Raw genomic sequence first — 24125 nt, 5'->3', positions numbered from 1 at the left:
CGCTAGTGAGCATTGAATTTTGAACATTGCAAAGCTCAATCTCAATCGTCAGGTTTGCAGTCAGCATAATGACGCGTTGAGTCTCAACGTGGACAGAACTAAAGAGATGACCGCTCATTATCGCAAATAAACGGCTCCTCCAGAGAGAGAGAGAGTGGATCACCAAACCCGCCCTCTGAACGCCACAAAGAACAGCAAGAAATCGTACCGGTGTGTCCACTTCCTGGCTTCAGTGAGACTTCCCCAACCCCTCTTCAATCTGTTTTTATTTCACAGGAGCATCATTGAGCGAGCTCTAACCACTTGCTAAACCGTCTGGTACGAGAATCGCAAGACATCCGACGGCAGGACTCTACAGAGGGGAGAGAGGACTGCTGACAGCTGCTCACTTTCACATTCAGACCCAGTGATTTGCGAATTATCGAAAATTGACGGAATTCTGTCCTTCATTCGATCTTATGGACGGATTGGGAGGTGAACGAGACTCGGGATTGGACAAAATAAATCCCGGAGTGTGGGTGTATTCTCCGCTGCACCTCAGACTGCGGTCGCTGCTCGTTATGTCGAAGACTGACCGAAATAGCATACACAAATGGAGGAGAAATTCAGCGGGCCAGGCGGCATCTCCACAGGAAACACCGACTGTTTACTCCTCCCACAGATGCTGTCTGACCTGGTGATTTGCTCCGGCATTCTGTGCTTGGGATTTCCAGCACCTGTGTTTATAGCCGAAATAACAGCCCGCTGACAGAGAGAAGGAAGGCAAGGAGACACAGAGGGAGATAACCAGTGCGTCTGACTGCAGGGCCGTAGGAATAGGGTCAGAATGATAATGAAAATCAGATCCGTTGCTGAAATGTCGGGGACGAGATATCCGGCTGGGTCGGAGCACAGAGGATAATAACCGGATGGGGTAGGAAGTAATGAACAGGGAAAGGAGGACGGGGAGGAAGGTAAAAGCGTGAGAGAGACGAGGAAAATTAGACAGGGAAAATAATCCAACAAACAAAACAATAGATAATCGAGGGAAAGCGTCAAAATTAACAAATAGAAAGACTGGAGAAGAAGAGAGGTATTTACCTATCAGCAGAATGGCGCGGCGGGAATGTGTTGGGCCCGTTATGCAAAGGCCGACAGATCGAAACCATCGTCTGCTATTCTTCAGCAGAATATTTAACCGCAAATCGCCGTCACGTCACCTGTGAACACAACACACATTTCACTTAAAAAGATAAACTTGTACTTCTAACTGAAATTTCCGTCTGCTCACTTCATCACTTTCCGAGATTTGTTGAGAACTTCACGGGTTAAACGACAATCCTGTTGTGCTCAGCGTTTGTCCAACACATCTTGTTCTCCGCTGCATGAAGCTGTGTCTGGTATTGAACAGGTGAACAGAACATACTGGAAACACTCATCACCTCAAGAAACATTTGTGAGTGATGAAACGGCATCAACCTTTCTGATCGTGACACTTAATTAGAAATGATGAGAGAAGAAGATAGCTTTTAGTGTCAAAGCAGGTGAGAAGTTGTGTGGGAAGTGAAAACGGGGACATCTCTGATAGGGCGAGACCAATACTCGATGACGGTAAGACAACTCGGAAAGAGAAACTCTGGGCTGAAATGGCAGACGCACTACGGGCAGAAAATTTCATTTCATAGAGAAGGATGTAATGTGACTGAGTGATTCCAGGCCCAGACGTTTATGAGACAAGTGCTGAAAAACAGATACAACTCACGGCGATCGCCTGGAATCGAACCCGGGTGAGCTGCTTGAAAGGCAGCTGTGCTCATCCCTATACCACTGTCGCTCCATGTCGCGGGAGTTTCGAGGAGTGAAGCGGCTCCCATGCTCCATGTGATTCCACCAGATCCCGAGCCGCTCTCTGTCGGATCAATCCTCACTCTGCAGCAGGTTTTATTCCTGCAAATGGTGCCGGCCTCACGCATCAGCAACTGCGAAAAAAAAATTCTGATTGTCCATGTTCTTTAGAAAAGCCGATGAATATGTAAGTATGAGTTGAGTTTAGGAATAAATAAAATAACCACCAACAACCACATTGCTGGGATTATACTGTAATTCTCTCCATAGCTGGTAGAATTTTGAGGAGCAGATCTGCTAGCAAATCACACAGAAATGTCATATTGTAGATAGGGTTACAGCAATCAGACATTTCAACTTCTCCAAAATTAACCAGATCATTTTTTGTGCAAGATAAGAAATGGAATTTTTGAAGTGCATCTGGAAGAGTATTTTTGTTCCAGTCCGTCGATAGTCCTATCGAACTAGGTTAGGAAATTCACTCTGTAACTTGTAAATACAGTAATCAAAACTCCCACTTTATTGTCTCTGCATAAACAACAACGTAACTGTGTCGACACCGGGCCAACAACTTAGAACGGGAATTCTGCTGTTCCCGCTATACCAATACTCACTCAGACTAATTTTCTCATCTATATCACCAAACTGGGGCATCTCAGTTGGCCAAGTGATCCATCCTTTCTTCTCCCAGTCAGTGACTTGCGAGTTCTTCCTTGCGATGGTGGGTTTCAGAAAAGAGTTATCGCTGCTAGCACATTTGAAGTTTTCACTTCTATATTCATATTTTCCAGTTCAATTATCCTATTCCAGTGCCATTGACTGTAGACCATCTGATTGGCTTGAATTCTCCTTTTTGTTGACTCTGCTCCAGGTCAGCATCCATCTATTGCCCTCTTCTCAGCAAGCGTCAATCGGTAATTTACGGCTGTTTGTTCCCTTCAGTAACCAGTTTGTGTCATGATCCGGTCCATGAAGTCTGCATTCCGGTTCGCAGTCCAGTCCGTGGATTCAGAACACCGGGTCTTCCAGCTGTCCCTTGTTTTGATTGAGTTAATCATAAGCACCTGATTCCCATCTTGAGGCTTGGAATATAAGTAGCCTTGGGGGTGAGTGCGGGCTGCTGGTTTGGCTTGTCAAGATCTCCTTGGAGCAACCTGCCTGTGGAAGGCTAGAGCGGCCACTTCCCATTTAGGCCGTGTTGGAGAACCATCGCTTCATGCAGCCTTGTTGTCGGTAATCGGAGCTGTCTTTGCGTATGGATTCGGCTGTTTCTAAAGCCCGCTGAGTGGCTGCCAGCCACTCCGAGCTAGGTAGGGATCCGGCTGTTTCCGTAGCCAGCTGAGGTTGCTGGCCGAACTGCGACTCGGTGCAACCCTGATGCAGAGGTTGAACTTTCTTTAGTTCTTTGGTGTCTGTCTCTTCTTGTCCTCGCCTCCGTGGGGGTAAGTCAGGCCGTTTCTTCTGTTGCCTGCGGGGGGATCTGTCTTGTCTTGTCCACGCCTCCGTGGGGTAAGTCAGGCAGTTCTGCCGTTGCTCTGCATGGGGTCCTGTCTTGTCGTGTCTTGTTTTTGCCTCTGTTGGGTAAGTCCGGCCGTTCTGCCGTTACCCGACGGATGGACCTGTCCCACCTTGTTGTAGAGATAAAATTGAGTTCTGACTTGTCTAAAGATAAGTCCCGGCTTTCTGTCTATGTATTGTCCTGTCTCATGTTTGTGTCGTGTTAAAGATGACTCCCGACTTTTCGAAGTATTAGTCCCGGCTCTATGTTGATGTACAGTTCCCAGTCTGTCTCCGAGTTTCAGCCTTCGAGTTATCAGCCTCCGCAAGCCTGAAGAGCTAAGACCCCAGCCTGCAGGCCTCAAGAGCCAAGTCCAAGACTCTAGACCCCAGCCACGTCCTATTCTGTAGTTAAGTCGTGCCCTTGCCTGGTTCTAGTGCCTGAGCCCTAGTCAAGACTCAGGTCCCGGGTCCTTGTCCAGTCTCTGGCTCGGAGTCCAAGCCCAGGCTCCTAGTGCGTAGTTCTTTGTCCGGGTTCCATGTCCTAGCCCAAGTCTGCGTTCTTGTCCCTGCTCCTTGTTTGCATCCTGTCACGTCTCTCCCCTAGTCAAGTCCTGTTCCTTGTACTTCAGTGTCTGTGTCTTCCTGTTGGGTCCGCTATCTACGCCCCCCTCCCATTGTGACAGTTTCAATCACACCAGGCAGGCACTGACCCCAACATTCTCACATTTGCATGTTATATTATATCAAAAGCACCTCACAATTAACTTCTAATCTGGAAAAGATTTCTTAACCCGCAATTTACCTGAAGCAACGTTGTGTTTACTTTAAAACACCAAAATTTTCACCTCATAAAATGGAAGATGTAAAACGGTTCCACAAAATTACATATTCACTTCCAAGTACATGTCTGGTACAAAGACACTTGTTCTGTCTGCTTCCACTGTCCTTGAGCCGTTCGAGTTCTATGTTATGTTGCATATTTGAAATCTTCCGTGGCCAACATCTCCTCCTTTTCCATCCATGGAAAATTCTAGCGATCATATTACTGTTTATGTCTCAGTGAATATAGCACAAAAGGAACAGCAGAATTCATGACTATATCAAAAAATACCGATAAGGATTAAAAATATTGTCATAACAAAAGCATGAAGAAACATGATAACATGTAACTAATTTCATACCATATATCAAGGAATTTAACAGTAATTATTTTAAAATACAACATAGCTATAAGAAACTAAACGAAATCAACAAAAAAAGTTTAGAATGGCATGTGCTTTTCAAACACTGAAGTTAAAGTTGGCCTTAAAAAAAAAAAAAAAAAAGGGGGGGGGGTGGAAACACACACCGGGGGGAATACCTTGTGTAACCACCAGAACAAAGAGCAAAGCTATAATAACATGGGAAGTAAAATATATCCATTTAAACCTCAGCTCCAAACTTTATTCCAAAGGGATGGATAGGGATGGATTCTGCAAAACGTCATTAGCTAAACCCACATAATATTTAATAGTCTTGGATAACAGATCGCATAGTTTAATAACATTTTTTAAAACATTTGAAACCAAAAAAACTTTGCAACTTAGAGTTCCCTTGTCAGATATGCTTGAAGTATCAATGCGATAAGTATTATTCACCACACCAAGCAAATACCAACATACATTAGCCTCATTTCCTTTACACAGTTCGTACTACGTGCAACGTTCAGTGGAGCCTTCGACCATTCTGAAGCCACTCATTAGCAGAATTCTAACACCAATCGCTTCTGAACAGCAGCGTCCTTTGCTTACTACTGTGTGTTTAATCCATTGATGGATTATCTACCTTGGCATGTTCACAGCAGCTGTCCAGACTGCAGTCAAGTTAGAGGTAACTGAAAAACAACGTAGTCCAAAAAAAAAACACACACCACAACACCCAGTGCTGAATTGTTTATTGCCCAGTAGGCTCAACCAAACAGATATCTCGGAGACATTCCACGCATTCATCAACTTGATTTTCCATCTCTATGCCTTTTGAAATACTCCCTCTGACGTAACATTGCCTTTCTTACATGTTTTTTTTTCTGTCTCCCGCTGTAAATTGTAGACCAGATCCGTGGCTACAATTCGAAAGCCTATAAAATACTCCCAGCAGGGTCTTCTACCGAGCAGTTTCTTAATCCCCGCAGAGGGATTCTACATCTTCCGATCCTGCTCTGCTCTGACTGAGACTCCATCCAATTCAGTGACTGATTTCCTGGTGAAAGGTCATTGAGCTGAACGTGAATTCGGTTTCTCTTTTCACAGACGCTAACAGATCTCTGCTGAATATTTCCAGCAATTCCCGCTTTTAGTTCAGGATGAATCCTGTTTATCTGACTCTGGGATTTGAATCCAGCTGTGAAGAACTTGTAGTCGTGGCCGAATGGTTAAGGCGATGGACTAGAAATCCATTGGGGTTTCCCCGTGCAGGTTCGAAATCTGCCGACTACGTGTTTATATCGGTTTAGACGCCTTGATTCCTCTCACGGATACAGATTGTAAAAAGCCAGTCGAAACGCCGATCTGTGTTCGCCGTCTCCAAAACCAAGAAGTGCCCATGTGTTCCGCTTTTATTCAGGTGGGCTCTACGATGCAATCGGTCAGCGCGTTCGGCACTGTGTCCGAAATGCTGGTGGTTCCAGCCTATTCAGGGACGCTGTTGATCCAGTGGCTTTCGCTGTACGCTCCGTGTGTTCCTAATACAGTCATTAAAAAACACATATAGAAAACAGAGCACTACCACGACCTGTCTTGCTTACATTCATGTTGACATAAACTTAATATATTGTACATGGACGATCAAACCAACAGAAACTCTTACAGGGCACCAATGTATTTCACGTTTAAATTTATGTTATCGCCACTTGAACCAGAGGGATTATTTCACTGAACTTCACTCACACCAACACTGACTGTTTCCACAACTCACTTTCAAACTAGACATTTCATGCTAGAGACATTTTTTGCGTTGTTGTTATTATTAGTACTTCCTCAGCTCACGCTAGCCTGAAGTACGGGGGTGCTGAAGCACACTCATTCCTCGATAGCTCCGGACTTCAAACCATTCTACTGGTGTACAGTATAGTGGTTTTCAGGAGATTTACAGAAATATTGCTTTGCTGGCCTAACTGTTTAATGCTATTGTGTAGTGACTTTCAGATGATAGTTGTTGATATTACCATTGGGACAATATATACCCTGTTCATGCTCGATCGTCTTTCAGTTTCTTCCTTCAATTCAGCATAGTTCTGGTGCTTTTCAGTTGTTAATTGTTGTACGTTATGTGTGTTTGCAATGGCTATATCGATTATGTACATTGTTATTGCCTTTTAATCCAGTAATATTATATATGCAGACGGTTATTATGGATTGTCCTGTAATGGATCAGTCATAAAATAATTGTACGACTCTGACCCTAATCTAGAACAAGTTTGTACTTATAGTAAGGTTTATGAGTTTGCATTTTAAAGCAGTGATGTTTGTCAATTGACTGTCCCTGTGTAAGCAATCAGATTGAGTTAAACTGCTGCTCCATCCTGTAATGTGTTGGACTGTTTCTGGTGTCCCTTGTCATTTTCTGCATTTATCGACTTTAATTTGTTGGGCTTTTATTATGTATTTATAACATTTTTGTGTTTACCACCTGGCCCTGTATTGCCACAAAGAACCCCTTTGTTTCTGGGAAGATGTCTCCAACTCTGAGCCAAGCGTTTCACTTTTCCTTCACATGTAGTCTGCTCAGATCATGGGGATGTTTTCCATGGAGGGTTGCTGCTCCATTAGTTAACTTTATTTGATTATTATTTTACGTTTTTGTACTTTCAGTCTGTTATGTTTTCTGCATTGATTGTCCGTCTTGTGTGCACTCTTTCATTGATTATATTTTGTTTCTGTGCACTTACTGTGAATCCTCTCGAGAATGTGCATCTAATGATAGCATATCTGTGCTTTGATACTGAATTTACTTTGGACTCTGAAGTATTCTGCGCTGCTACACAGGACCCGGACCCTCGTTCCCTCCAGTGGCCGGTCGCTGGTACTGCCACACGGATCTCACTGCGACTCTCCAGGTCGTTTTGTGAACCTAGGAGCCGGGACGTTTCGTTTCTTGTTCACATCAACGTGCAGGTTAAATAAAGCGGCGACTTGCTGCTCCACTGCGAAGTTCACAGGTCGGTCACATTAGTACAAAGGGAAATAGATAATGTTTCAGGCAGAGCTCCATTCGTCACCACTGGGAAAGAGAAAATAAGGTATTTTTCAGTTTCAGTCAAAGTGGGCGATCGTGATCAGGCAAAAGAAAAGCCGCGGGTCTGGTGCGACCGAGTGAGTGACTGTGACTGTTATCATCGGGACTTTTGTTTCTATGTTATATGAACAACAGAACTGTGGGGAATGCCCAGGACAGCAGTCTATGGCAATGAAAGGAGGGGGATAAAACGGAATCAAAGGCCAGTTAGGCGGCGATGGATGATGGGTGTTTTTTGGCACAAGAATCAGAGCAACTCACACAAAACACTGGAGTATCTCAGCAGGTCATTCAGCATCTATGGAGAGGAATAAAAAATCATGTTCCTTCATCAGTACTGGAAAGGAAGTGGGAAGAAGCCAGAATAAGAAGGTGGAGGAAGAGAAGGAGTTCACGCTACAAAGTGATAGGTGAAGCCAGGTGAGGAAGGAGGGTAGATATGATGGGGAAAGGAGACTGAAAACTGGGATGTGACAGGTGAGGAAGGAGGGTAGATATGCTGGGGAAGGGGGAGTATTGAAAACTAGGATGTGATAGGTGAAGCAATTTTAGGAAAGAATGTAGATATGTCGGGGAAAGGGGAGATTGAAAACTGGGAGGTGATAGGTGGAGCCAGTTGAGAACAAGAGGTAGATATGTTGGGGACAGTGCAGTATGGAAAACTGGGGGCCATAGGAGAAGCCAGGTTAAGATGGAAGTTAGATATGCTGGGTAAAGGGGAATATTTGTGAGGATGGGCGGTGATTGGTGGAAAAGGAAAGGGGTTGAAAGGCAGAAATCAGTTTGGAGGGGCGGGTTGACTAGAGAGAGGCGGTAAACATGCGGGGAAAGGTGAAGACGCAAGAGGGAATCCGGAATAGAAAATTAAAGCAAAGAGAGGAGAATGGAGAGATTAGCGGGTTAGAGAAATCGATGTTCATTCTATCAGATTGAGGGTTACCCAGACGGAATATGAAGTGTTGCTCCTCCAACCCGAGCGTGGCTTCATCGTGTCAGTAGAGGAATCCATGGACCAACATGTCAGAATGGGAATGGGCAGCGGAATTAAAATGGTTGACCATTGGGAAATCCTACTCGTTGCGGACGCAGCAAAGTTGTTCGACAAAATGTTTCCCCAAACTATCTTGCGTCTTGCAGTTGTAGATGAGGCCGTATTGGGAGCACCCGATACAGGAAATGGCCCAGAGAAACTCACAGCTGAAGTGTTTCCTCACCTGGAAGGACTGTTTGGGACTCTGAATGTTGTGAGGGAGGAGGTGAACGGGCAGGCGCAGCACTTCTTCCGTTTGGATAAATGCCAGAAGGGAAATCAGTGGGAGTGTGTAGTCGTGGCCGAATTGTTTCGCAATGCTCCGGAATCCATTGGGATTTCCTCGAGCAGTTTCGAGTCCTGACTACGGTGTACTTCCAACATTTTCTGTTTGACTCTCTGATGCAAACCAGTCATGTAGATTGTGAAAAACCGGGTCCCGCCCAGCAGCGATTGTCGGTCACGTTCCACAACACCGAATTGAACCATTTATTCCTACTTTCAATAAAACTTGTCTCTGCGGCGCATCGGTGAGCGCGTCCGGCTGTTAACCGACAGGCTGGCGGCCAGTGATCCGGCAGATTTGTTTCTGTTGTGTTTCATTGGCAGCTGGGAAACGCTGCGCTGAACGGAGGCCGGGGCTCCCTACTGCGGCCGTGATGGGAATTTAAACTGTTATATTTTAGACACGTACCGAGATACAGTGAAAACCTTCTCGTTCATACTGTCCATGGAAACGAAATCATTACGCAGTGCATTGAGATCGCAGAAGGTAAAGCAACAACAGAGTGCAGAATAAAGTGTATCAGCGACAGGGAAAGCACAGTGCAGCGAAATAATAAGGTGCAGCATCATAAGGAGGTGGATTGTGAGGTTAAACGTACAGCTTATCGTACTAAGAAACGATTCAATAGACAGAACAGCGGGACTGAAACTATCCACGAGACTGTGATACGTTCTTTCAGGCTTTTGTGCTTTCTGCCCGATGGAAAGAGGATACAACAGTCGTTTTTCAGATAGGTAGGAAGTTTAAAAAGCGCAAGAGTAAACCTCGGACGATGGCAATCGGAGGTAGTAATAGGGGACACAAATAGCGGAGGAACTTAATAAGCTTTTTTGCGTCTGCCATTTTATGTTGAGGATACCAGCAGTATGTTAGAAATTCCAGATGTGATCTGGACCAGATGAACTACACCGCGGGTTTATGAAAGAAATGGGTGACGATATCACGGAAGCGTTAATAGTGATTATTGAAGAATGACTAGGTTCTGGAATGGTTCAGACGACAGGAAAATTGAAAAAGTCATTTTACGTTTACAAAAGACAGGATATTACGGACCGGTTGGTATAGATTTTATGTTGGGAAAATGCTGGAGTCCATTGGTAAGAATGTGCTTTCACGCGTCTGATAAAATAGTCCGGCCAACATGATTTTCTTAAAGAGAAATCTGGCCACACAAATCCGTTGAAATTCTTTGGAGAACTAACAGACAAGATAGAGAAAGTAGAGTCAGTGGGTGTTGTTTACTTGGATTTTCAAAAGGCCTTTGTCAAGTGACGCAAAAAAGGTTTCTAAACAAAATTAGAGCTCATGGTATTGCAGGAAAGATACGAGAATCGAGAATATATTGGTGACTGGTGGGAGGTAGAGTCTGGAAATGAATATGGCATTTTGAGCCGTTTATCGGTAACTAGGTGTGTTCTGGAGGGGTCTCTGCCTTGTACCTTATCTGTCAATGATCTGGATGACGAAATTGATGGCTTTGCATGTGACAGAAAATTAGATGGATGGGCTGGTAATACTGATGTGGTAGGAAGTCTGCAGAATGTCTTGGAGAATGGGCAACTAAGTAGAAGATGGATACAGAGTACGATAATGTATGGTCAGGCACATTGATAGAATAAATAAAAATATGGACTATTTCACAAATCGGGAGCAAATCCGGAAATCAGACGTGCAAATTTGCTGGGGAGTTCTCGTACAGAATTCCCTAAAGGATAAGTTGCAGGTTGAGTTGGTGGTAAGGAAGGCAAATACAATTTTAGCATTCATCCCGCCAGGACTAGCATCTAAAAGCAAGGTTATAATGAAGTTGAATTATAAGACATTGATCAGATTCATTTGGAGCATTGTAGACAATTGTAGGACCCATTTCGGATTAAGGATGCGCTGGCATTGGGGTGGGCCCAGGGGAGTCTCACGAGAATAATCCCGGAATCAAACGGTGAAGCTACAAGGAGCATTTGACGGCTCTGAGCCTCTACTCATTGGAATTCAGAAAAATGAGGGAGGATCTCATGGAAACCTATCAAATATTAAGCGGCCTGGACAGAGTGGATGTGGAGAGGATGTCAATTCAGATTCTCTGACCATCAGCGTTGATGTTGGGCCCAATCGACCCGGGACATGGTGATGGGATCCCATGAAAAATGTCCTTCTACCTCCCTATCTGTGTGGTAGCAGTTGTCATGGCCGAGTGATTAGGCGACAGACCAGAAGTTCATAGAGGTTTCACTGCGCAAGTTCCACTGCGCGAGAGGCGGGTCCTCTCAGAGTAATCCGTGTCCACGTAATTCCAAATTTCTTTAATCCTTCTCCCAAAGTGATAATTGTGTCGCCATCTCGTGATGAAACTACGGAATAAGGAAAATAAAACTCCTTATTTTATTGCGCTTCAAAGGTCTTGTTATGAATTCAGGGCGTTCGCTGGGAATTCTATCGGTTGAGAAACTCTTGACATTCGAGAGATCATCTGCCGCCAACATGGACTAAGCTGCTTTCCTGGTGAGCCGCACATCTTCAGAATTCCAAATCTCAGGGTTCACTGAGTGTGTGAAGAAATTAGATTGTTCTAGTGAGTATCGACGATCAATGCTTAAGGTCTCCTGATTGGACAAATCTAGTGTCCCTTTGCTGCACCCACTCGGTCATTTAAGGTATCCTTCCTCAGGTAGGGTCCCCTGACTACCGGCAAGAGAGTGGGGTTGTCTGGATCTCCCTTTCTCAGAGGGCGATAGAGGCAGATTCTATTAATGAGTAATGATTCAACCATTCAAAACGTATTTATTTTCAGATTTGCCTTCATCCAGGTAGCCACAAAACAAGAAACTCGAATAACCCAATTAAAAGAAAAACACTAAAAAAACGCTGCACAGAGAAAGCAACAGAAGAAAAAAAAACACGTCATGCAAACAAGAGAAGCAAGCTAACAGCATCTCGAAACAGACTGGGTAACAGATCTGGTCCTGGAGAATCCGGAGTAGGCCCAAATCCTCGGACGCCAGTTTTCACATCAGCAGGGCAGAAAAGCACAGCAGACAAATCTGCCGAGATCTTTTTGATTTTATTATTTATTCAATTACATATATGGCATGAGATGTTAACGACATTTCTGAATACAATAAATTAACCCACCTAGGTGTGAATCAGCACATCGTAAGGTTCAAAATACCCAATAACAGTGTCCTCCGATAATCTCGGCTGCAGCTCAGCTGGTGTCCAGTGTTCGAACCATTGATGTCTGTCCCAATGAACAACCCAGAGGCAAAGACAGAGAAAGCGGAAGAGACACAGTGGAAGAGTAACTGAATGTGTGACAGCAGGGCCACTGAAACCGGACTCATTAAATAACGTAAAACACATTCACTGCTGACATGTCGTGACCGAGGTCTCCGGAAGGGTCGGAGCACAGCGCCAATAACAGGACGGGGCAGGCGGTAGCAAGCACTGAATGACAGACGGAGTCACGGGCAGAGAGACACGCGAGGGAATAAATCACCAAACAGCAGCTCGCACGTGGAACGATGTGACGTCAGCAAAGATTCGACAAATAAAAATGAAGGAAAAGAATGGGAAGCGTCCACAACGGAGCAGCTCAGCACCACGTTCAGCCAACAGCAGAGTGGCGCAGCGGGAGCGCGCTGGGCCCATGGTCGACCATTCGGTAGAAACCAGCTTCGACTTGTCAAGTTTACTACGGATTCGAGAATTGAAAACTTTGGGCACTCTGTTAACTAACTGGAGCGTTGAATGCCTGGGATGTTCGCAAGGATTTTGCCTGAGATGGAGAGTTCCGGTATAAACCGAGGCTGGACAGACTGCGGGCGTTTCCATGGAGCGCTGGAGATGATGGACGTCGTTGTAGGTCATATCAAATTAACGGGGACCTATCAGAATAGTAGGAAACTGTCCTGACGTGTGTAAACCGGGAGAGCATGAGATGAGGAATTTCATGCAGATGGCGGCTGGAAACTGGAACCGATGCCGGAGTGGCTAGTGAAGGCACGTATTCCAACAATATTAGAGAATTGCCTGGACGAGCACCTGAATCATCAAGGCACTGTAGGCAATAGCCGGTAAGTGAGTTTTTCTTTTCTGGTGAGATTGGTTCTTGATTGTCAGCATCGACGTGGCGGGCCGAAAGGCCTGTTTCAAGCTTGCATGATTCTGTGATGCTATATTGCATTTATTAATCGCATTAAAGGGTTCAATTTGATCGCGTATTGGAGAGAGGGATCGTACAGGGTACAAATAGACAGAAGGAGTGGTGAGTGGACTAAGAACACTCAGTGTGAACACATCATCCGACATGTTTTGGTGTGTCCTAGTTTGTTGTGAGAATCTGGTTTATAGTGGCAGCAGGAAGCTGCACTGGTCGGTTCATCGGGAAAATGTGAAAGATAGGAAATCCCTCCCTTGATCCACTGGGCAGCCCAGGGTGAGCAATAATTTTACACTCTCTCTTCGATTTAAATAATTTCTGGAATTCGTACGCGAGTTGACAGGTTAAGCCACTCGGACCCTAGAAGTCTGGACGGATCGGGTCTGAGAGGTTTACATCTCATAGTTTCGATGAAAGAATATTAAAAGTCGATTAACTACGATCGTCGGAAATCGAACCTGCGTCAATTGCCTGGAAGACAGATATGTTTACCATTATATCACCATCGTTCGATCATCCTTCAGGAGACTCGGGTCCTGAACCGTCTCCAGTGGTCTATGACTATGGCTCGGACCGCTTTCTGAATCTGGTCACTCTGATGCAGTTCCTGTTATGTCCAGTTGTGGTTGCCATCCTCCCACAGACCGGAGATACAAAACACCCAGTGATTCACCCGGAATCGGACTGAAGTGAATAAAATGCCTTCAAAATTCGAACAGCTACACGTCGTTTCCCGCCTGTCGCATTATAAAATCGGAATAATATATGTTCCGATACCAAGACCAATTCCTCGTTAGTATAGTGGTTAGTATCCCCGCCTGTCACGCGGGAGACCGGGGTTCAATTCCCCGACGGGGAGATACAAATTTTACTGCATTCTTCAAGATGAATATTGTCTTAAAAAGACAAATAAAAGTGGACAAAGTATTCGTGACGAAGGGTCGCGGCCTGAGACCTCGACTGTACCTCTTCCTGGAGATGCTGCCTGGCCTGCTGCATTCACCAGCAACTTTGATGTGTGTCGCTCAAAGTATTCGGTGTTGAAGCGACCACTCCACTGGAAATTGGGCACGTGAAATTGGAACATATTGATTGATGAAACTTTACTGAACACATTTGACAAATGTTATCCCATCCAAACCTTTTACAGTATTGGAATCCCAGTCAATATGTGAAAAGTTAAAATCAGCTACAAACACAACTTTATATTTCCTTACACTGTACGTAATCTCTCTACAGATTTCGTCCTCTAATTCCCAGTGATTATTGTGGGAGGGGTCTACTACACAGTATAATTAACATGACCATCCTTTCCATTCTTTAGTTCCATCCATATAGGCTCAATAGACGAGTCCTCCAGTACGTCCTCTCTAGGCACCAAAATGATATTTTTGTTGATGAGTTATGACATCCCTGCATTTTTAATATCATGCACGAAAATTGGAAAGTCAGAACATTGAACTGCCAGTCCTAACCATGTTGTAACTAAGTCTCACTAATGGATAGCATGTAGAACAGTATAGCACAGGAGCATGGCCTTTTACCACAATGTAGCGCTGAACTAATTACATTAGTAGTCACACGACCAACTAAACTAATCTCTTCTGCAATCTGAATACTTAATATTCCCTTTCCCTCTCCAAATGGTACCCAGCTCGCTGCCCCCTGTAACGTCGGTGTGACTGCCTCCCTGTAACTCCTATCTATCAACCCTTCGGTCTTCTGAATGTTCCAAAGGTCATCGAACTCCCGTTCCCTAATGTTATCTGTAAGGAAATGCAGCCAGATGCAGTTTTCACAGGTGTAGACATCAGGAATACGTGGGGTCTCCCTGCTTCTGACATCCTGAAAGAGGAGCACATCATAGCTCTGAGATCCATTCCTACTGTTCTACCTGTGCAATAAAGAAAGAAAGAGAATTTAAGAGACTTCAGAGACATTGCCTCCTTAAGCCAAAGACTCAGTTCTTCACTCTGATACCAACCATTCCCAAAATGGCTTCTCCACTTGACTCAAACCTATTTTATTGGCATTTGCCAATTAGTTATCCATTGAAATTATCAACTGATGAATACACAGCTGTGCCTCTTTTACTGGAAAGAAACAGTATTCCAAACTCACCTCTTTATATGGCTACTACGGCTTGCTCTAAGGTGTTGTTTAATTTGAATTCACGGTCAGTACAGACATCCTGGGCTGAAAGGCATCTTCTTGTGTTGCGCTGTACTCCACCTTTTACTGACAGGAAAATATAACCAAATTAAAAGGCAGAAATCGGCAAATCTGATGTCAGAAGGTGAACTGTGTAATCAAACGTGTAAAACGAATTCTGAGTTTGGAGTTTAGGGCGCTGGCGCCTAACAGCGACTCCTTTTCTTGGATCTTTGGAAACAGGTCTATTTCTATCTTTGATACCTTTTTTTCCTCTTTTCAAGGTTCCTTTGAAGACCGTGATCTGGAGTTACACGTTGATTTCATTTCTTTGCAGGAATGGCACCCGCTGTCACCGCCTCATGACCGGCTGCTTTTCGACGTATCAAGGATGTGGCCTGAAAGACTAGCGATCCTTCAGGGTGCCGGGATTTCATGCTTCTGGAGGCAGGCGGATTCGAGGCTGGTGCCGCCGCAGAAAACTGGTGTGTCTTTGGATTATACGAAGATCCGAAACAGTGAGCTGGCTGCTGGCTGTGCGCCCAGAGACCTGAGATCTTTCGGCACAGAACTCGGAAAAAGCGACACTACCTACTTTTAACACCATAAATCGGCGAGTTGTTTTGTTATGTCCCCCACCTCGCTGTGAAACGGGGACTTCTCCTTTTTCCTGACAGTATTTGGGAAAGAGAGAGAGCCTGGGGTATGTCGAATTACCGGGCGAACAAGCAGTCTTTGGGGAACTGCAAGTCTGTGTCTTTACTGATGCTTTGATACACGCCTGAGTTCTCGGTCGGAGAGGGAGGTCGTCATTTTACTGCTGCTTTTGTATGCGAGGGGCAGCTGAGGGGCTTTGGGGTGCTAACATTTAACCGTCATTCATTCTTTGGTAGACTCCTCTGTTTTTGTGGATGTTTGGGAAGAAAAATAATTTCAGGAACTATATTGTATACGTTTCTCTGATATTACATATACCTATAGAAACCTAAAACTATGAAAGCTTGGGGGTCCTTATCTAAACGCAGGAAATATTTGTAACAGGATAGTGGAGTTGATAACTATGTTTGATCTAACAGTTATTGCAGGGAGAAAGTTGTAGGGTGACGGGACTGGGAGCTCAGTATTCTGGGATATTCAGTGTTCTGAAGAAGGGAAAAGAGGAGTGTGCCCTTGTTCACTGCGTAGTAGAGAGGAATAGATGCAGATGCAGGGACAGTGGTGGGTAATGGAACTGTGTGGAAATAATGAAAGACAGGGAGAAGGTGATCCGAATACGAGTGGTCTCCATACACCCAGGGCGTTGTCTGTCAGTGGGATAAAGCACGACTGGGGAAATATCAAATGGAGGTGAGAGGGGAACTATGTTTGTCATCGGTGATTAATCTGTACATTGATTAAACTAATCAAAGTGGCAAAGTCCAGTCAAAGAGGAATTTGTAGAGAGCTGATGGTGTGTTACAGAACCTATCCAGGAGCTTGCCATTTTAGATGTGGTTTTTCCAATGAGTTTGTGCAATTAATAACTTATGGTGAAGGATGCCAAGGAGCACGCAAACACAACATGTGAGAATTCCAGACTCAGTCTGATTGTAAACACTCAGGCCCAGAACCAATGTCAACCTAAATAAAGGCAGTTACACAGAGACACTGAGTTCAATAGACAGTCACTTACGTTGCAGCTTTATAAACCTGTTTAGGCTGCATTTGGGAGTTATGCGTTCAAATATGGTCCCTCCATTGTAAGAACACTAAAGAACATTTCTAAGGGTGGAGATGAGGTTTACAAGGATGCTCGTCAGAATAGAAGGCATATTCTATGTGGACAGTTGGACAAATTTGAGCTTGCGTTCTCTGGAGAAGTAGTGAGAGGAGATGGGATGGAAGGTTATAGTTTTGAAAGACATGGATAAACAGCAGGTACCTTTTCTCCAGGATAGAAATCACCAATAATAAATGGGGGCATCTAAGGGTGATGTTCAGAGAACGTATTGTTACACACACAGAGTGGTGGATGATTGGAATGTGCTGCCAGGCATGGTGGTAGAGACAATCACAAAATAGGTGGTTAAGAGACTTAGATAGGCACATGAATCTGTTGAGGTGGCATGGATATGGACATTGTGTCGGCGAAAGGAATGAGTATAGTTGGGCCTTTACTTAGTAGCTTATTTACTTCAGCACAGCATTGTGGGCCGAAGGCCTGTTGCCATGTCGGACTGTAGTCTACTTTGAGTCAACAGCACAACAGAAAATCTAGTGGGACCAAAGACCAACATCACCAGGTCCCAACAATACTGCAGTATTTAGGTGTGTGTGTGGGTGATGGGGAATATGGTTTGGGAGGAAGTTTTGTAGAAAGGAACTGGCTGGAACAAAAGTGAAGACAGTGAAGTTTGTTAAAATACACCGTGTTCCAGTCAGCTCCCAGTGCAATGGAAACCTCAAATGTCACTTCGTTGTTCAGGACCGGAAAACAGAAGTCATTGAAATGTCGATCTGTTCAGTTCACGTCTGTTGTTGACAAGATGCTGCGATCTGTGATCAGTGCAGAAATAACAAGCCATTCAGAAATGGATAATGGCATAAAACCAAATCAACATAGCTTGGTCAAAGGTAACTAATGTTTGACAAACCTAACAGAGTTCTTCCAAGATATAACCAGCAGTGTTGATAGAGGGAACCTGCAGCTGTGCTGTGTGTGGACTTTCAGAAGGCATTTGACAAAGTGTCCCATGAAATGCTGGTGCACAATACCAGAGGTCGCAGTGTTGGAGGAAGTGTGCTGACATCGACTGAAGACTGATTATCACGTAAGGATCAATAATCAAACCGTGTCTCCACTTTCAGGGCGCTCGGAACTTGGATCCCAAGATCCTTCTGCTCAGCAAATCTGTTAATGATCATTCCCTTGACAGTGTACTGTCTACTTGCATATGCCCTCTCGAGAAGCAACAGCTCACATTTATCTGAGTAAAAGTCTGTCAGCCATTTCTCAGCCCCATCTGCAACTGAAAGATATCATGCTTTGCCATCATCTACACTACACTCAACTCCACCAATCTTGGTATCAGCAATAAACATACTAACCAATGCATCTGCACGTTCGTCCAGGTCATTATATATATAACAAACAATAGAGGCCTTTGCACACATCTCTGCGGAACAACACTTATTACAGACCTCCAGCACGGACACGTCCTTTCATCCACTCTACTCTGTCTTCCGTGCACAAGCCAGTTCTGAGTCCATGCAACCGATTAGCTGCAGATACCATGCATTGTAATCTTATCGTTTCGGCTTCCATGAGGGACTTTGTCAAACGCCTTAGTAAAATCCATGTAGACACCATCCTCTGCCGAACCCTCCTCAATACACTGTATCAAGTTGATTCGGCCTGAATTGTCATATAGAAAGCTATGCTGGTCACCCTATTTAGGCCATGGGTTTGCAAATTTTCATATATCCTTTTCGAAACTATTTTCTCTAATAATTTCCTGACAACTGACGTGAGACTGACCAGTCTATAGTTCCCATAACTCTCCCCTGTTCCGTTCTTAAACAAACGCACAGCATTAGCCATTTGCCAGCTCTACAGGATCTCGCCTGTGGCCAGAGAGGACAGAAAGATACTGGTCAAGGTCCCAGCAATTTTTTTCTCTTGCCTCCTCCAGTAACCTGGAGTAAATCTCATCTGGCCCTGGTGATTCATCTATTTTAATAATTATTTAGAGGTCCTGCACTTCCTCCAACTTGACTTATTGATACACTCAGCGCTAATCTCTTGGTTCACCATATAAGGAAAGTACTGATTACGTACCTCACTCGCATTCTTTGTATCCAAACAATTTTTCTCTCTTTATTCTTGATTGGTCCCACCCTCTCCCTAGTTATCTTCTTACTCCTGATGTATGTCTAGAATGCCTTGGCATTCACCTGAATACTTCTTGCCAATAATTTTTCTTGGCTTCTCCTGGATTTCCTAATTCCGTTCTTCAGTTCTTTTCTGTTTTCTCATGTGATTTATTTGATCTAATTTTCTGACTCTTAACATGTTTTTCCGTTATCTTCTTGTCTAATTTCATTCCCTTTCTTGATGCCCAAGGTTCTCTTATCTTTTCATCCCTGTTCTACCTTCTAACAAGAACATACCTTTCCCATACTCTGTGTGATTGACTATTGAAAACCCTTCCTTGCCAGAGAAAAGGAGTTCCCAATTAGATCTTCTTAGTTCCTGCCAAATACCCTCGTAATTTTCCCAACTCCAGTTTAAAACTCATCACAAGGAACATACATATTCTTATTTATAGCTATCCTGAAAGATAGGAGTTGTGATCACTGATCCCTAACTGTTCACCCACTGCAAGATCAGTTACCTGGCCAGGCTAATTACCCAACACCAGATCTAGCACAGATCTTCCTCTCATTTTACCGTCCACATATTGATTTAACAAACCTTATTGAATAAATTTAACAAATTCCGCCCCATTTAAATCCGTTACACTAAGATGGTACCAGTTTAAATGAGGGAAATTCGAACCACCCTCACCACCCACCATCACAACGACACTATTATTTTTACACATTTCCTTAACCTGAATATATATCTATTCGTCAATGTCATGGTGGCTATTTAGGGTCTGTAGCACGATCCCATCAATATGATTACAGCCTTCTTACTCCTGAATTCCACCTAAATTGACTCTGTCTGACCCTCCTTTATGTCTCCCCTGAGAACAGCTGTAACATTGCCTATGATTAGTAGTGCAACTGCCCCCTCTTTTACCTCCTTACTAACTTTTCTGAAACTTCAAAAACCTGGTACATTCATGCCCATCTCTCAACCAGGTTTCTGTAATGGCCACAACATTGTATTTCCATGTGCTGATCCATGCTCTAAGTTCATTATATTTACCCGTAATAATCCTACCAGTGAACTACACACACTTCAAACACTCAATCTTATCATACCTGTTAATTCGATTTTCCCTATCAATACGTTCCGACATCTACCTTCCTGTCCAATCCTTCACATGCTGATCTGGTGCTCCAGTTCGCTGACACCTGCATCACAAGGTTAAAATCAAACTACACCACCCCCCCCCCACCACCTCTATCTCCCTCCGCCACCACCGAGTAGCATTCGTCGCTCTTGTACAGATCACACCTTCCCCAAAAATGTTTGCCACGATTCAAGAACTTGAAACCCTGCCAACCTTCACCATCTCCTCGCCCACTCATTTATCTCTGTATCATCCGATTCATACCTGCACTCGCCCGAGACTCCGGGAGTAATCCGCAGATTACTACCTTGGAGGTCGTTCTCTTGAGCTTCTTTCCTAACTCTATATACTCAGGGTGGGATCTCTTCCCGTTGTTTGACGATGTCATCGGTGCCAATTGGCACTGCGACCTCTGGGTGTTCATCCTTCCCCTTGATGAAATCTTGCAGCGGCACCTATATACCCTCCATCCGAGCATCCGGGAGGCATTACACCATCCCGATGTGTCTTTTGTGGGCACAGTATCTCCTGTCTGTCCCCACTAACTACTAGTCCCTTATCACTACCACACTGCCTGACTTTTCACTTCTGCTGTTCCTCAGAGCCAGCCACAGTGCCACTGCTGCTTCTGTACCCAGATGGGTCATTACCCCCACCAAAGAGGTATACGTGTTGCTGAGGGGAATATGCGGAGGGGAGCAACCAGGATTTCTTAGTCTCGTTTTGAACTTAAACAATTCTGTAGAATCGTGTACAGGCAAAAGTTGAGGCAAATAGTGTCAGTGGACTCGGTCTGACTGTCTGAGGACCTTGCTTAAAAACCGTGATGCTCTGATATTGAAGGTCACAGGCATGGTGTTAGATGGCGGGAATAAAAGATGATAACACTGATTTCCTTCCATACACAAAAGGCAAGCTGGATGATGCATTGATTGGCCACTAGATCCTGCCCTTTGTGTATATGGTTGACAACAGGAGGAAAGCGGCAATGGGAGACAGGGAAGTTACTGTTGTCAGGATCGGGGCCATATCCACAACAGTTATGTCCTTCTGAGACTGAGCCCGAGTTCACGGTGAGAATGCAAATGTTGCACTTGGATGAGGAGCAGCCAGAGTTAGTACCAGATACCAGGAGCATCACTCGCCAGTCCCGGGACCAGTGCAGTTGCTCCACTGCGCTTGGCTAGGAATGTTTTACTGGAAACGTGATTACACATACAGAGTGCGGTTCTGCCATTGTGTTCTGTTCTGGGGCTGGGGAGGAACACCTGATTAGTGCACTGGGGAACAGCAATTTGGTCGTGGCGAGTCCTGAGGGAATATGCTACTTTGGCACTAGGTGTTTAGATCTCCCACGCAACACGTTCAAATGACCAGATCTTGCTTCTTTGCTGATATAACCATATAACCATATAACAATTACAACACGGAAACAGGCCCACTCGACCCTTCTAGTCCGTGCCGACCTCTTACCTTATCCTATTACCACCGATCTGCACTCTGCCCATAACCCTCCATTCCTTTCCTGTCCATATATCTATCCGATTTAAGTTTAAACGACAACATAGAACCTGCCTTAAACACTTCTGCTGGAAGCTCATTCCACACAGCTACCACTCTCTGAGTAAAGTAGTTCCCCCTCATGTTACTCCTAAATTTTGTCCTCTAATTCTCAACCCATGCCCTCTTGTTTGAATCCTCCCCACTTTCAATGGAAAAAAGTCTAACAACGTTAACTCTATCAATCCTCCTCATAATTTTAAACACCTCTATCAAGTCTCTCCTCAACCTGCTACGCTCCAAAGAATAAAGACCTAACTTGTTCAACCTTTCTCTGTAACTTAGGAGATGAAACCCAGGCAACATTTTAGTAAACCTCCTCTGTACTCTTTCAAATTTATTGATATCCTTCCTATAATTCGGTGACCAGAACTGTACACAATACTCCAGATTTGGCCTTACCAATGCCTGATACAAATTCAACATTACATCCCAACTCCTATACTCAATGGTCTGATTAATAAAGGCCAGCAAACCAAAAGCTTTCTTCACCTGATCTCAGGGTCCCTTTACCCACGGTCACTGGAACTCGCAGCTTCTGCCTACTCATCCTGCACAAGGGCAGAATTCAGCTCTCGTGCAACCACCATCTTGTACAGAGTGACAGACAGGGTCTGAATTGCATTCTGAAATATTGTCAGATCGTTCCCGTTTAGTTATGAATTAATATTGCAATAGTATTCGTCTTGGGCGACTTCACTTTCTTGCAGCGAAGGAAGGTATAAGTAATGTCTGAGATTTTAAAGATTCATGAAGGTGATCGATGGATAATGAGAAACTGTTTAAATCTAGAGGGTACATGTCTATGGGGAAGTCGGGCGATGCAGGCAGAGAATCTAAGCAAGGTCAGAGGATACATATACCGATAGCGGTTTAGTTCAGTCGGTCAGTTAAGAATCGATGGAGACTTGACGTCATTGGGTGAAGGTACTAAATGCCAGAGCAGGGAGTTCAGCTGGAACTATAGAAACACAAGTCTGGCCAAACCTCGAGCATTGTGTACAGTCCCGGTAATTGCATCACAGGGACATTAAAAGTGATATTAAAATTAGGAGGAGGAATTCCCACTTTGTTCTGCATTCTCTTGTCGCACGAGATATGGAAATAATCTGTATTCGCAGACCGCAAGATCTTTTCTCACTGTGCCACAGTACTGGACTTATTTATCCATAGTCACTGGAAGAATTAAATAGACTCCAATAGTGTAAATTAATAATCATTTGTATACAAATACATTGTGGGCCGATGGTCCCATTTCCGACTCAATGACTTTTGAAGTACTAATCCAATATCACCGGCTTCATTCAAACTCCCACTCTGTAGAATCAATTTCAGTGTCAGCTGGAGGTGGTTTAATATAGTTGTGGAAAACGTAGTTTCAACAACAAAAAAAAATGCCGACTCAGTACCAGAGTTATGGAACGAAATGCAAAAAGAATTTCATGTCTGCGTGCATGTGCGGCGAAGAAGGAACTGAAGGACTCAAGGACAGTTCAAAATTAGAAACTGCTGGGACAGAAATGAGGGGTCGGTCGAATCCGTTTATTGATTAGTAATTAGCCAACATAAACGTGAGATCTGTAAATGTGGATGCTCCGTGACGAAGCTCAATCATTGTGGTTAAAGCTCCTGTGATCCTGTCCCGGTAAAAGTGCGGTCTCTCCAAATGTGTCACTCGCTACCTGGTGGGAATGGCAGCGGCCGATCTCCTGGTCGTTATCTCCGATCCGCTGCTTAGGTGGACTGCTCGGATTTATGTTCCCCGATCATTCCTGCGAATCACTGCTGTGTGCAGACTCGCTGTATAGTTGGTTGCTGCGAGCACTGCGAGCTCAGTCTGGCTGACGGTCGCTTTCACCGGCGATCGATTTGTGGCTATTTGCTGTGAGAAACTGAAAACAAAATATTGCACCGAGAGAACGGCGGCTGTGGTTATCTGGACAGTGAGTGTACTGGCCTGTTCGGAGACTGTCCCCTGGGGTTTTGTTTAAGGTCCTCGAGTTAAAAAAAAAAATACACGTGGATTAAGATGTTAACTGTCCAGTGGGATCATCAGTAGATCTGCCACCTTTCTTCAGGAGTTTCGGCCCGCTTATGATCAAGACTCCCTCGAGGTGATGGGCCAGCAGTGCTAAAGCACCACTTCTCACTGGCGAGCTTAAAAACTTGGGATCTGCCTCTATCAGAGTTGATGGTCACTTCCATCCAACAGATAGTCTGCTCTTCAGGTGTCTATGCAACTACAGTTGCATTATCAGTTATAAATAACTGATGGTGTTCCCTAGGATTGTGTTTATACAGCGAGCTACAAAAACTTTCCAGTGTGGTTGATATTTGCGATGTTAC

General features: G+C 44.4%; 1 non-coding gene across 1 annotated transcript; it reads left to right on the top strand.

The window, feature by feature from the left end:
- The first annotated feature begins 13855 nt into the window (after positions 1-13855).
- trnad-guc (transfer RNA aspartic acid (anticodon GUC)) lies at positions 13856-13927 on the top strand. The gene has a single exon. It is a non-coding gene; the product is annotated as a tRNA-Asp (tRNA).
- Positions 13928-24125: the final 10198 nt, after the last annotated feature.

This window comes from Mobula birostris, chromosome 28 (genome assembly GCF_030028105.1).
Source record: "Mobula birostris isolate sMobBir1 chromosome 28, sMobBir1.hap1, whole genome shotgun sequence".
NCBI lineage: Eukaryota > Metazoa > Chordata > Chondrichthyes > Myliobatiformes > Myliobatidae > Mobula > Mobula birostris.
Note: the sequence above shows the minus strand (reverse complement) of the source record. Positions and strands in the feature narration are given on the sequence as shown.